Source organism: Carcharhinus amblyrhynchos, chromosome 2 (assembly GCF_965287045.1).
Source record: "Carcharhinus amblyrhynchos chromosome 2, sCarAmb.v2.hapA, whole genome shotgun sequence".
In the NCBI taxonomy this organism is placed as follows: Eukaryota; Metazoa; Chordata; class Chondrichthyes; order Carcharhiniformes; family Carcharhinidae; genus Carcharhinus; species Carcharhinus amblyrhynchos.
The window spans coordinates 41,400,627-41,413,027 of record NC_137325.1 but is presented as its reverse complement, the minus strand read 5'-3'; the positions used below and the strand labels follow the sequence as shown (position 1 = coordinate 41,413,027).

Genomic DNA, 12,401 nt, shown 5'->3' with positions numbered 1-12,401 from the left:
TGGTTAAATGGATATAGAATTGGCTTGGTCATAGAATATCAAGCGTAGTGGGAAAAATTCTCAGAATGGAGATGAGTTCCACAGGGGTCAGTGCTGGGTCATTTGTTGTTTTAATATCTTAGAGTCATAGAGTGCAGAAGAGGCCCTTCAGCCCATCACACTAACACATTAGAAACACCTGAACTCCTACCTAGCCCCATCTGCCAGCACTTGGCATAGAATCATGTATGTAATGATCTGGAGGAAAATGCAAGTGGTCTGATTAGTCAGTTTGCGGATGACACAAAAATTAGCAGCGTTACAGATAGTGATGAGAATTGTCAAAGGACATAGTAGGATACAGATAGATTGCAAATTTTGGCAGAGAAATGGCAGGTGGAGTTTAATCTAGACATAAGCAAAGTGATGCATTTTGGGAGATCAAATTCAGGTGTGATTATACAGGAAATGGCAGAATCCATAGGTGCAAAAACATACAGAGGGACCTGGGCGTACAAGCCCTCAGATCCCTTAAAGTAGTAACACAGGTAGATAAGGTGGTCAAGAAGATATAGAGCATGCTTGCCTAGATCTGCTGAGGCATTGAGTATAAAAGTTAGTAAGCTATGTTACAACTGGATGAAAATTTAGTTAGGTCACATTTGGAGTATTGCATGCAATTCTCATCACGTTGCCAGAAGGACGTGGACGCTTTGGAGACGATGCAGAGAAGGTTTGTCAGAATGTTGCCTGGCCTGTAGGGATTTGGGTATGAAGAGAGGTTGGATAAACTGTGATTGCTTTCACTGGAAAGACGGAGGCTGGGGGGCAACCTGATGGATTATGAGAAACATAGAGGCTTTTTCCCAGGGTGGAAAGATCAACTATAAGAGTTCACAGATTTTTCGTGAGGGGGGGCAAGTTTAGGGGAGAAGTGTGGGGAAAGTTTTTCAGACAGAGGGTAGTGAGTGCCTGGAATGTCCTGCCAATGGAGGTGCTGGAAGCAGGTGCATTAACAATGTTTACAATGTATTTTGATAGACACGTGAATGGTAGTGGAACAGAAGGATAGAAACCACATCGGTACTAGCTTGGTGGACCGAAGGGCCTGTTTCTGTACTGTATTCTTTGTTCTTTAAGTTCTTTCTTGCTTCATTTATGTTCTTCGAGAGCTCTGTCTATCTTTGGTTTTCTAAACCTTAAGTAAGCTTTCTTTTTCTTTTTGACTAAGCTCACAATTTCCCTTGACATCCAAGGTTCCCAAATCTTATCATCCTTATCTTTGATTTTCACAGGAACATGCTGGTCCTGAACTCTAATAAACTGGTTTTCGTGATAGATGTGGATTTACCCTCAAAAAACTGTCCCTGCTCCACAATTTGCATGCCCTAATTCCTGCTTAACATTATCATAATTAGCCTTCCTCAGTTTAGTATTTTCAGAGTTAGAGGACTAATTTCATCCTTGTCCATAAGTAACTTAAAACCTATGGATTAGAACTTACCTGGAATGTGCAAGAGAATAGAGGAATCTCAGAGTACAAATACACCAGTCACTAAAATTCATGCCACAAGTTAGTAAAGCAAGTGGGGGGAAAAAAAGCAAACAGCGATGTGCCTTATTTCTGGAGGGATAGAATTGAAAAGTAGCAAGTTCTGCTATTTTGAATTGGTTGGACTGCACTTGGGATATAGTATGTAGTTCTGGTTGCCATGTTCTAAAATATTAAGGATATAGAGACAGTGGAGATGGTGCAGAGACAATAGAGGACTTTAAAATTATAAAAGTTTTGATGGGGTGCATATAGAGAGAATGGTCTAGATTTTCATCCTTGAGGCAGATAGTGCAAATCACAGTATTCTTACAGTGCAAAAGGCCATTTTGCCCATCGTGTCTGCACAGCTGTCCAACCATGACTTAGCGCATTTTCCTTGTACTCCTGCACATTGGCCTGAATTTTACTGGCGGACCCACCCTGGAATCAGAGTGAGTGAGGCTCGCAAAACGGAATTTTCAGTTGTCCTCGGTCAAGAGCTGGACCGAGAGGTGGCGGATGGAATTTAATGCGGAGAAGTGTGAGGTAATTCACTTTGGTAGGAGCAACAGATGTGTCGAGTATAGGGCTAACGGGAGGACTTTGAATAGTGTGGATGAACAGAGGGATCTAGGTGTACGTGTACATAGATCCCTGAAAGTTGGGAATCAAGTAGATAAGGTTGTTAAGAAGGCGTACGGTGTCTTGGCGTTTATTGGTAGGGGGATTGAATTTAGGAGTCGCAGCGTAATGTTGCAACTGTACACTACTCTGGTGCGGCCGCACTTGGAGTACTGTGTGCAGTTCTGGTCCCCACATTACAAGAAGGATGTGGAGGCTTTGGAGAGGGTGCAGAGGAGGTTTACTAGGATGTTGCCCGGTATGGTGGGGAGGTCCTATGAGGAGAGACTGAGGGATTTAGGGTTGTTTTCGTTGGAAAGAAGGCGGCTAAGAGGGGATCTTATTGAAACATATAAGATGATTAGAGGTTTAGATAGGGTGGATAGTGATAGCCTTTTTCCTCGGATGGAGAAAGCTAGCACGAGGGGGCATGGCTTTAAATTAAGGGGGGGTAGCTACAGGACGGATGTCAGGGGTAGGTTCTTTACTCAGCGGGTGGTGAGGGATTGGAATGCCCTGCCTGCTGCAGTTGTAAATGCGCCTAGTTTGGGGGCGTTTAAGAGATCTATGGATAGGTTTATGGACGAAAAGGGATTGGTATAGGCTAGTGGGTCATTGTTTTTGTAACTGGTCGGCGCAACATCGTGGGCCGAAGGGCCTGTTCTGTGCTGTAATGTTCTATGTTTCTATGTTTAAGATTTTTCAAGCCTCGCCTGAGCGAGGCTGTAAAACCTTGGAAATTGTTTCTATTCTAGGCAGTGCATTCCAGATTTGAACCACTCAACATGAAAAAGAATTTTTGGTCAGGAAAATTCCAAAGTCTGATTATGCAATTGGGCAAGAGCCCTGTAATTCTGTTGAAACAGATGAGCTCAAGGAAAGACGTCGCTTGATTGACACCACTGGTTTGCAGATCTGTTGTCAATTTCGCAATGTTTATTTACAGAAGGTCAGAGTATTTCAAGTTGAGTGCGCTTTTTAGAATGTCAGGATCTTTGACACTTTTAGTGGCCTTGAGTAAAAAGGGGTTTTTTTTTAAAGGCAGTGGAAAGGTATCAAGAATGGCAGTAAGAAGTGTAAAAAGCTTTTTAAAAAAAAGTCAAAGGATTCATTGGCTCTACATTATGTATATGGGTGTGTGGGCTTGGTATGGGGGCGTTGGGGCATACCTTGGCATGGGTGGCATTAAGAGGACCTGTTGAACTTGCCTTTCAAAAGTCACTTCATGCAGACCCGTTCATAGCACTTCTGAGATTTTGCAACCACGACTCTCTGAAATGTTAGCCAACTTCATGAAAATTGCACAGGCCAGGACATGCTGCCATTCTGTGTCATAGATGGAGGATGTGAATGTCCAAGGGAGTGAATCGGATGCCAGCCAAATGGGCTGCTTTGTCCTGCATGGTATTGAGATTCTTGAATGTTGTTGGAGTCGTGCTTTACCAAGCAAATGGGTAGCATGCCGTTCACTCCTGACTTGTGCCTTGGAGATGGTGAAAAGATTTTGGAGATGCAGGAGGTGAATTACTTGTCACAGATTTCCTAATCTCTGACCTGCTGTTGTAGCCACAGTATTTCTATAGTTGGTCTAGTTAAGTTTCTAATCCATGGTAAACTCAGGATGTTAATGGTGATCAACACAGCAAATGATATGGTGTTAAATCTTAAAAGGGAAGAAATGTCATTGACTGGGACTTGTGTGGCGCAAGTATTGGTTGCTCCTTTTCACTGAATGCTGTCCAGAACTTAGTGCATTCGGGTTACTAAAGTAAAGAATTTTATTACAATTTGCAATTATCAATGAACATTCCCACTTCTGACCTTTTGATGGAGTGAAGCAGCTGAAGATGTTTGGGCCTAGGACACTGCCGGAAGAACTCCTGCAGCAACGAGTTGATTGGTCTGCAACAACCACAGTCTCTGTGTTCAGCATGACTCAAAACAGTGGAGAGCTTCACCCTGATACCTATTGACTTTCACCATGGCTGTTTGAAGGAATACTTGGTTAAATGCTGCCTTGTTGTCAAAAGTAATTATCCTTATCTCCCTCTAATGTATTTGCATCTTTCCTCAAGGGGGCCAAAAATGTGGCCAGAACACCAGAAATGCTCTATAAAGTTGCAACGGCACCTCCCTCCTTTAATGCTCAATTCCATTGGCAATAAACGCCAAAATTCCATTTGCCTTCCTTATTTACCTTCTGCACCTACATGCTAACTTTCTGTGATTCATGCATGAGGATACCCAAATCACTCTGCACCAAAGCATTTTGAAGTTACTCTCCATTTAGATAATTTGATTTTTTTAATTTCTCATTCCTCCAACCAAAACGGATTACCTGACATTTATCCACATTAAATTCTACCTGCACATTTTGGCCTACTCACCTAACCCATCCATATCTACTTGTGAATTCCTTTTTATTATTGCAACTTTCCCATCTATTTTAGTGACATCTGTAAACTTGGCTAGTGTAAATTCTATCGCTGAAGTCATTAATATTAATTGTAAATCGCTGGGGCCCAAGAACTGAACCCTGTGGGTACATCATTAGTTAGTTTGCCAACCAGAAAATGACCCATTTACCCTGACTGTCTGCTTTCTGTTGGTGAGCCAATCCTCTGTTCAAGCCAATATATTACCCCCAACCTCATGGGATATTACCTTGTGTATTAACCTTTTGTGCGGCATCTTATCAAATGCCTTCTGGAGGTCCAGATATATTACATCTACAAGACTCCCAATTTCCACTTTGCTAGTTGAAGAGCTCTAGCAAATTAGTCAAACATAATTTACCATTCATAAAACCGTGCTGACTCTGAGATTGTGTTTCAAGTTTCAAATATTCTGTCACTACTCTGGGAGTTCTCTGCCGCAGAGAGTTGTGGAGGCTCAGTCGTTGAACATGTTCGAGACTGAGATGGATAGATTTCTACATTTTAAAAATGTCGAGGGCTAAGAGGATGGTGCAAGAAAATGTGTTGAAGTAGCCATTGATCTAATTGAATGGCAGAGTGGATTTAAAACCAATTAAAGGGTTTAAAGATGAGGACAAAAAGGAACCCTATTTTACTTCTGTGAGGGAGGGAAAAGCATGAGAACAGACCTGGTCAAGGGGAACCATGGTTTTGGTAAATCCTCAGCTGAAGGAAAAAGAAGACATATATCAGAACAGAGATAATACAGGAAGCAGGGTGTAAGGAAGTGCCATCAAGGTGGTTGCCAGTTATTGAGCATGTAGTGAATGTTGGTGGTTAGCTGATCCCTAGAAATGGAGATCGGGAAATTAAAGAAAGGAGATAAACAATTTTGAAGACGAGAAACACGTGGAGGTTGGAAGCAAAGTCCATAAAATTTTTGAGTGCAATGTTACTCCTGTTTTCAAGATTTTCAGTGCAACTGCCGCACTGTTCTCCTGGTGTTTATAATGAGATCTTTCACATATACCTGAACAGGCTTAGCAAAGAAATACACAATGTGAGACTTCAAAGGTAAGGAACTAACATGAGAATAAAATATTCTTCTCTGTGAAGAGAAGAATATAGTATTCAAAAAGGAATATTATGATCTCACCAGCAGAATTCACTATCCAGTGCAGATAGACGATCTGTCACGAGGCCTCCATGCATTATTTATTCGACTTCCTGGTGTTAGTGAGCTAAGGTCCGTAAGATGATACAGTACACATGTACTATTCACTAACTGCAAAAACAACAATGCAAACTTGGCAACAGTACCTGCATTTCCTTCTCGTTAATGGAACATGCACTGTTCCATTACTGCTCATACTTCACATTTTTTTTCAGCCACAACAATGCTTTCTTCACAATCCTCACTTTTGCACCCTCTTGCTTGCTGCCTTGCTTGGCAAAGGCTTGCAATAGAGGTGATGTGCAGAAGGGTGTGAGTAAAGTGATGGGGAAAGGTCAGTGGGAGGAAGCAAGAGTGTTGTAGAGGAAACAGTGAGGGGTGTCAAGAGAAGAAAGTGGTGAGCAGGACAGAGTGAGGGGTTTGAGAGAGGGATGGGTGAGATGGAGAGAGTAAGGGGGGGTGAGTTCTGTGATGGGAGGGAACTGGTGGGGGGTGTGTGGGAGGGGCTGCAGTTCATGTCAGGGACTGTTTTCATGGTGTCCTTTTTTTCTTTTTTTTTCCCCCATCGGGACACCCTAGAACCCGCCCAGCTAGCGTGACTTTGTGGGATCGACATCTTGAGGTTTTTTTGATCAAATGTCAAAAAATATGATGGGAAAAGCGGCAGTGAAGCCTGTGGACTACACCCTGCTTTTGCATCCAAGCTGACACTTGGCCAAAACATTGAAAAATTTCACCCTGTAAGTAGAAAGAGGATTTCTGTACTATTTGGGTTTAAAGCAGCCGATACATTTTTATATCCTTATTACATGCATTCGTGTAGGAAAGTGATTTTTGTTGAGCACTTTTTAGGAACACATTGGAAGTGCTAAATGAGGAATTGGTATACAACCGTCCTGCACTTTGCAGTGTTCTACAGCATCTTATTGTTACTTGGTGTGTGAAGAATTAATTAGTGAGAAAGTTCTCTGAAGACTTTTTAGATTACTGCACTAAACTCAGCTATCTGAAGTGCATTGTACTATGGTTAATTATCCCCAGACTTTTGCAATTTCAGCAACTTTGGTGTCTCACTGTCAGACCTATTTGCATGTGTAATTCTAAAGCATTGATATGACTAAGTGTTTGTAGTATCTGATCCTCTCTGCTCTTTTAAATAGCCTGTGTCCATGATGCATTGGACTCGGTTATCAGTAATATGTCATTGTGGCTCAGTGAGAGGCATTCTTTCTTTACAGTTTGAAGATGATACTTTTGAGTCCACTGCAGAAACATAATCCATACTGATGCTCCAGTGCAGTACTGTAGGAGTGCTATGTAATTGGAGGTGTAGGCTTTCCAATGAAAAGTTAAATCAAAGGCCTGCCTGTCCTCTGAGGTGGATGTAAAAGCTTTTCTATTGCAGAAATTTTTCCCAGTATTCTGGCTAATATTTATATCTGTCAACATCACTGAATTACACTTGCAAATTAGCCGTCTCGTTTCTTACAATCATTATGCTTCAGAAGTCATTGTGCAGGACTATGGGATGTTCAGAAAACTATAAAGTACAGCCTAAGTGTAATTCTTTATTTCATGTACACAACTGTTTCCATCCTTGGTTGTTTCTCTCACTGTTAATGGCCATTATATACCCATGCTGAAATGTTGGCTCGATTAGTAGCATCTCTCAAAACTTTTCCCTGCCTCGATATTGCTCACGTTTTTTTGGTGGGCCTTCTTGAGTCCAGCTTTACAAAACATACAAAACGCCGTTGTCTATTAGGACACCCTATTACAATGTAGAGTCAGTGAGAGACATGATATGCTGCTTTTTATGGCACTACTAGTAAGTTTAAATGTCCGGTGTGAGTCTTGGTGAATGGGCAAGGTTGGGGGGTGTATGGATAGGTGAATGATGTTGTTGAGATGGGTAGATGGGTCCGATTGGGAGAGTAATTAGGTTGGGGGCTAGTCATGTCCGGTCAAGGGAGTTGTCAGATGGTAAGGGGTAGTTGAGTCATGTGGAGGTGCTTTAGTGGGTGATTGGAGGGAAGTAGTCGAGTTGGATCAGAGGGTCGGCGTGAGTAATTGTGAGGTCAGTTTTATAGTTATTAAGGAGTTAGATTAGGATTTTTCTACTTAATGTTTCCTGCATTGTTATTCAGGTCAATTATTGGAACTGTCTAAAGCTTAGGTCAGAGTTGGAGGCATTTGCAGAGGTCTCAAGGAGCAGAGGAATTGCCCATTGGAAGTTGAAACTACCTGGGCAATTCCCTTGGAGGCCAGTGCATCAGGATTTCCATGGGGTACATCTTGAGTTATAAACTCTCTGAAGATTTGGGCTGTTAAATTTGCACTTGTAACTGATTGTTTAAAGTCCACTGTCAGAAACCAGTGAAGCTGTGTGTTTCAGATCATCAAGCTTAGCAGGTGAAATGATGAATGCAAAGGTTTTCCAAGATTGCCAATTTTTATTTTCCCAGTGGGTGGACTTTTTAAGAATGCTCAAGTGAGACATTTTGTTTTTTTGAAAATTACTTTTGTTGCAGGACATAATGGCATTAATTATTTTTGCATACAGATGTAAATGCAGAACACAATCTCACAGTAACAGTTTCAAGGTCTTTCACAAGGTCATATTGTATTATGCAGAGTAGCAGCTCTGAAACACGTGGTGGGAAATCCTTTGTGACCCACATGTCTGCGACAGCAAAGGCTGTCTCATGCACGTTAATCCCAGACTTGAAATGGTGTTAAGTTCGTGACAGCTGGAGTAATGCCCAAAGGCAGCTTGGACCATGGACACAAAATCTATTGTCTCCTGGCAACATTCAAAAGAGCTGGCTAGTCTTTTTTATGAAACGCTTCTTATGCACTTGTTTATTGAATGTTGCCCTTTAAATATGATCCTTGAAATTCCCACAGATGTGGTAGGTTATGCTGGTTTGTATTATAGGCTTATTGATGAGATAATTTGCTAGTTCTAAGAGGTACAATTAATCAGGATTATTACTGATGGCTACATTCAATTTCCTTTGTGGACATGGTTAAATTGAGCAAACTTGTAATTGCCTCTTTTATGATCTTAATAAAACCTTTGTAAATATAATTTACTAACATCAACAGGTTACAGAAAGGAGATTGTGTGATGCCAGACTCTCAAGTCACTAGTAAAAAGTAAGAACGTATGATTTAGGAGCAGAGTTAGGCCATTTGGCCCATCTGCTCTGCCATTGAATCATGGCCAATAAGTTTCTCAACTAAATCCTCCAGCTTTTTCCCCCAGAACATAGAACCCTACAGTGCAGAAACAGGCCCTTTGGCCCATCGAGTCTACCCTGACCACAATCCCACCCAGGCCCTACCCCCATATCCCTACATATTTTACCCATTAATCCCTCTAATCTAAGCATCCTAGTACACTAAGGGGCAATTTTAACATGGCCAATCAATCTAACCTGCACATCTTTGGACTGTGGGAGGAAACAGGAGCACCTGGAGGAAACCCACGCAGACACGAGGAGATGTGCAAACGCCACACAGACAGTGACCCGAGCCGGGAATCGAACCCAGGCCCCTGGAGCTGTGAAGCAGCAGTGCTAACCACTGTGCTACCGTGCCGCCCCTTTGATCCTTAACCAATCGAGAACCTATCTATTTTTGATTTAATTATACACAAGAACCTGGCCTCCACTGCCTTCTGTGACAATGAATTCCATAGATTCACCACCCTCTGGCTGAAGAAATCCCTCCTCATCTCAGTAGTAAAGGGTCATCCATTTACTCTGCAGCTGTGCCCTCAGGTCCTAGTCTCTCGTGCTAATGGAAATACCTTCCATATGTCCACTCTATCCCGGCCTTTCATTATTCTGTAAGTTTCAATGAGATCCCCTTCGTCCTTCCAAACTCCATCAAGTACAAACACGGTCTTCAGGTGCTCCTCATGCATCAAGCTTTTCATTTCCGGGATCATTTTTGTGAACCTCCTGTGGAGTCTGTCCAAGGCCAGCACATCCTTCTTTAAGATATGGGGTCCAAGGTTCCTCGCAATATTCTAAATGTCGTCTCACCAAAGTCCCAGGTGTATATCCCTAATGTTGTATTCTAGTTGTCTCAATGAAAGCTAATGTTGCATTTGCCTTCCTAACTTCCTGACCTTACCAACTCAGCCTACAAGTTAATCTTAAGACAATCCTGAACTAAGATTCCCAAGTCTCTGTGCTTCTGATTTCTGAATTCTTTCCCCATTTAGAAAATAGTCTATGCCTCCTCTTCCTACCAAAGTGCATAACCTTACACTTTGTATTCCATCTGCTACTTCTTTGCCTCCTCTCCTAACCTGTCCTAGTCCTTCTGCAGCCTCCCTGCCTCTTCCATACTATGTATCTCCCTGCCTATCTTTTGTATCATCTGCAAACTTAGCCACAATGCCCTTAGTTCCTTCATCTAGGCCATTTATGTATACAAGGAAAAGTTGTGGTCCCAACACTGACCCCTGCAGAAACTCCACTAGTTATCAGCTGCCATCCAGAAAAGGACATCTTTATCCCCACTTTCTGCCATCCAGCAGTGAGCGAAATCTTCTATCCATGCTAGTACCTTGCCTGTAACGCCATAGGCCCTTGTCTTAGTCAGCAGCCTCCTGTATGGTACTTTTTCAAAGGCCTTCTGGAAATCCAAGTGGATAACATCCATTGGCTCTCCTTTGTCTAACCCGCTCACTACCTCCTCAAAAAATTATAACATTGTCAGTCATGTCCTTCCCTCGATGCTGACTTCACCCTAATTTACCATACACTTCCTAAATCTCATCCTTAGTAATCGACTCTAAAATCTTACAAACGATTGAGGTCAGCCTAACCAGCCTGTAATTTCCCATCTTTTGCCTGCCTCCCTTCTCAACCAGGGGCATTACACTAGCGATTTTCCAGTCCTCTGGACCCTCCTTGACTTCAGTGATTCTCGAAAGATCACCACAAACGCCTCCACTATCTCTTCCGAACTCTGGGGTGTCGTCCATCTGGTCCAGTTGATTTATCATCTTCAGACCTTTCAGCTTCCCTAGCACCTTTGTAATGGCCACCACACTCACCTCTGCCCGCTTTTGATATGTTACTGGTGCCTTCCACTGTAAAGACTGGTGCAAAATTCCTCTGCCTTTTTTTTGTTCCCCATTACCACTTCTCTAGTATCTTTTCCAGCATCCAATAGTCACTCTTGCCTCTCTTGTGTGTATATATACCCTTTATATGTGTTTTAAAAAAAACTCTTCACTTCACTTATACTCCTGGCTAGATTATGCTTGTATTTCAGCAGTCCCCCCATCCCCACCTTGTCATTTTTTTTTTAGTTGTCTTCTGTTGATCTTTAAAAGCTTCCCACTATCCACTAATTTTTGCTACATTGTATGCTTTTTCTTTTGCTTTTATGTTGTCCTTGACGTCTCTCATCAGCCATGTTTGCCTCGCCCTCCCCTTTGTGTGCTGTTTCTTCCTTGGGATGAAATGTCTCCTGAATTATTCTGAGGAACTCCTGCAGTTGCAGTTCTACTATCTCCCTGCTAGGTTTCTTTACCAAGCAACTCTGGCTAGCTCCTTCTTCTTGTCTCAGTAGTTGCCTTTAGTCAACTGTAATATCATTACATCTGATTCCTGCTTCTCCCTCTCAAACTACAGGGTGAATTCTATCACATTATGGTCACTGCCTCCCAAAGGTTCCGTCACCTTAAGCTCCCTTATCAAGTCCGCCTCGTTACATATAACCAAATCCACAATTCTTGTTCCCTAGTGGGCTCCACCACAAGACGCTCCAAAAAGCTATCTTGTAGACATTCCACAAATAGATGTTCTTGGGACCCACTTGCATATTGAAGTCCCCCATGATCACCTTAACCTTGCCTTTCTTATATGTCTTTTTAATCTCTTGTGTATCTTGTGCCCCACATCCTGACTACTGCTTGGAGTCTTAAACATTACTCCCAGTATCTTCTTTTTACCTTTTGTGGTTTCTCAACTCTACCCACACAGATTCTACATCTTCTGTCCCTACATTGTTTCCTGCTGTCAATTTTCATTTCTTACTACCAAAGCAGCCCCATCCCCTCTGCCTTTTTGATAGAATGTGTATCCTTAAATATTTAGCACCCAGCTCTGATCCCCTTGCAGCCACACCTCAATGATGCCCACAGCATGGTGCCTGCCATAATGGATGTCAGTGGGGTGCTGTTCAAATGATTGTTTCATTCTGGCCAGTGTTGAGCTTCTTGAGCATGCGTTGTTGAAAAGATTGTTGGTAGGTGAGTGCCATTTGACACTGCTGCTGGTGACTTCTCTTGGCACTTTGTTAACAGCAATTAGGCTGCTAAGGTAACATTTGGGTAGGTTGGATTTGTTCTGCTTTTTGTAGCTAGAACATAAGTGGGTAGTTTTCCAATTTGGTGGAGGATTGTGTCATGATTTATAATGGCAACTGCCTTGTATTTTAATGGAAGGCAGAGTCAGCAGGAGGAGAGGCATTCATGGCAAAGCTGCACCCTCATTAGCAATGCAGCTGTTACAATTATTAGGTTTGTAAAATTGTTGTGTTTTTTAACTGTCTTTAATTTAAAGTAAAATAAAATGGGCCTTGTGACCTGTTCTGAAGACTGCATGACAGTAAGCCTGGCTGGTTTGATTGTCAGAGATTACTGGGAAGA

At 42.3% G+C, this 12,401-nt stretch overlaps 1 protein-coding gene across 3 annotated transcripts in view; it reads left to right on the top strand.

Annotated features, from left to right (window-relative positions):
- Positions 1-12,401, top strand: part of elovl2 (ELOVL fatty acid elongase 2) — a 123,753-nt gene that overhangs the window by 44,399 nt on the left and 66,953 nt on the right. Inside the window, exon 2 of one of the 3 annotated variants that reach the window (XM_080204859.1) lies at positions 6,305-6,465. The exons of the other annotated variants lie outside the window; for them this stretch is intronic. The gene's annotated coding sequence lies outside the window, so the exon portion shown is untranslated. The remainder of the gene's footprint in view (positions 1-6,304; positions 6,466-12,401) is intronic. 3 annotated transcript variants of the gene reach the window in all.